Below are 2,485 nucleotides of genomic sequence, written 5' to 3'. Positions count from 1 at the left end.
AAGTAGGCAGCAAGTTTTTGTTTCTCTGCTTGGATTTAGTACACGAACTGAGTATCCTAAATTTTTCCGTCAAGTACATTGCGAAAGAAAAGTTACTCAAATTAGTGTGAATAATTATTTGAGATTCTTTTTACAAAATAACAAATTAAAGATTTCAAATTATGACAGAATTTCTGAGTCGAATCATTACAGATAAAGGCATGAAAAAATAGAGGTTGTTCAACAGTATTAAGCTTATCGTGCTCCTGGTAAAAAACGAAAGAAAATATTTTAGGTAAGTGTGCATATTAGAAGGTTCAAGCTAATCAAAAGTAAGAACTTTAGTGTTGCATGGATGGATAAAAGAAGATAACTTTTATAGGATCAGATTTCATGGGATCATACTGGACCCTGTTGACTTATTTTGTCCACCAGACCAGACCAGTTATCAGACCCTCAGTTTGATTTTGTATAGTTCCAGGATTTCAGCTGCTTTGATTTGCCTGCTTTCTTCTGCATAAGGCGTTTAGATATATTCATTATGCCGCCATTTTTCCATCACGTAGCGTAAAACACTCCTTTTTATAAACTTTGATGTGAATCAAAGAAATATTAAACGCCACTCTGTGTCCTTACGACAATCGCAAATGGTATACGTAAAACATTACGTGACACCGCGGGAAACAGAGTGATCAAATATAAAAAAAAGATATCCAGTAAAGAAGATCGTTGGCAAAGCGGGTACTTTAAGAATTCTGGGAGAAGTTTTTAATCAAGCAAGTTATCAAACATCATTCGCAAGTTATCTGCAAGAGGCCAGTAAGGCCGAAGAGTCAGTAACCGATAAAGAAGGAGCTACTCAAAGAAGAACAGCTGGCGAAGAACATCTACATTCGTGATCAAGCTAACACTACAGACGTTGAGGTGTTCTGTCTATATTGGGTTGGGGAAAAAAGTAATGTCGTATTTGTGATCGAATTTTAACGCTTTATTTAACATACTTACTGTTGCCATTTAGAAGGCAACTCCATTATCCACCTTATTGGCAAAAAACTCATACAGCCAGTTTTCGCAAGCAGGCCAACTTAGTAGCACCAAGAGCGTTTTGCATGAATCGGAAGAGATGGTAATCACTTGGTGCCAGGTCCAGACTATACGGTGCGTGCGATAGGACATCCCATCCGAGCTCCCGTAGCTTCTGGCGAGTCATCAAAGATGTGTGAGGCCGAGCGTTGTCCTGGTGGAACAGAACACCATTCCTATTTACCAATCCTGGCCGCTTCTGGTCAATCGCCTGCTTCAAACGGTCGAGTTCCTCACAGTAGAAGACCGAATTGAGGGTCTGGCCATAGTTGAGCAGCTCATAGTGGATGACTCCCTTCCAATCCCACCAAACACACAGCAAAACCTTCCTGGCCGTCAATCCGGGCTTGGCGATTATTTGGGCCGGCTCGCCACACTTCGACCACAATCTTTTTCGCTTGAGATTTTCGTACGTGATCCACTTTTCATCACCAGTCACCATCCGCTTCAAAAATGAGTCGAATTTATTCCGTTTCAGCAGTGCATCGCAGGCGTTGATTCGGTCCAAAAGATTTTTTTGCATCAACTCGTGTGGTACCCAAACATCCAGCTTTTTTTGGAATCCAATCTTCTGCAAATGGTTCCAAACGGTTTTATGGTCCTTACCCAGTTCCTGGCCAATCGAGCGAATGCTCACATGCCGGTCTACTTAGATGATTTCGACGATTTTATCGGTTTCTATGACGATTAGCCTACCAAAATGGGGTGTATCTTCGACATCCACTACACCAGAACGAAATCGATCGAACAAACGCTGTGCTGTGCGAATCGTTACAGTATCGGACCCATAAACTTCACAAATTTTTTTTTGGCCGCCTTCGATGCATTTTTACCTCTCAGGTAGTAAAAATGTAAAATATGACGAATTTCTTGCTTGGTGGACTCCATCTTTGACGCGCTATAACTTGAGACTGAAACGTACGATCATAAAACTGTCAAAGAGACACCTGTAGCCCAGATTGTCGTCTTCAAATCGCCGTACAGTATGACCCGATGCGATAAGTGCAACACAAGCTATGTTTAAGTGTCCCCATCTATTGACAAAATACGACATTACTTTTTCCCCAACCTAATATAATCCTCAGTTTGTTTTTGTAATTAATATCCATTGTGTTGAGTTTAGTTTGTGTATTCACTTTGCTCTTTGGGATTGATTTAACCTTATTGTTGGGTTTGTTCCGCTGCGGCGTTCCACGCAAGTCTTTTCGTATAACGTATGTCACGTGATCCACGTATGTCACGTGAAGGAGGTCACTGACCATCTGCCGCCCTAACCGTCGTTTCGGTTAAGGTGCCAGCTAAGTTGAATCACTTTCTGACGATCTAACGTGAGATCATAGAGTGTTTTTAAATAATTTTCACAAATGCTCATATGGCAGTTACTATTTTTTTGGTTCAAAACAGAAATGGATGACAAAGTCGA

This window comes from Hermetia illucens, chromosome 1, assembly GCF_905115235.1.
Source record: "Hermetia illucens chromosome 1, iHerIll2.2.curated.20191125, whole genome shotgun sequence".
Classification (NCBI taxonomy): Eukaryota; Metazoa; Arthropoda; class Insecta; order Diptera; family Stratiomyidae; genus Hermetia; species Hermetia illucens.
This window is presented reverse-complemented; position numbering follows the sequence as displayed.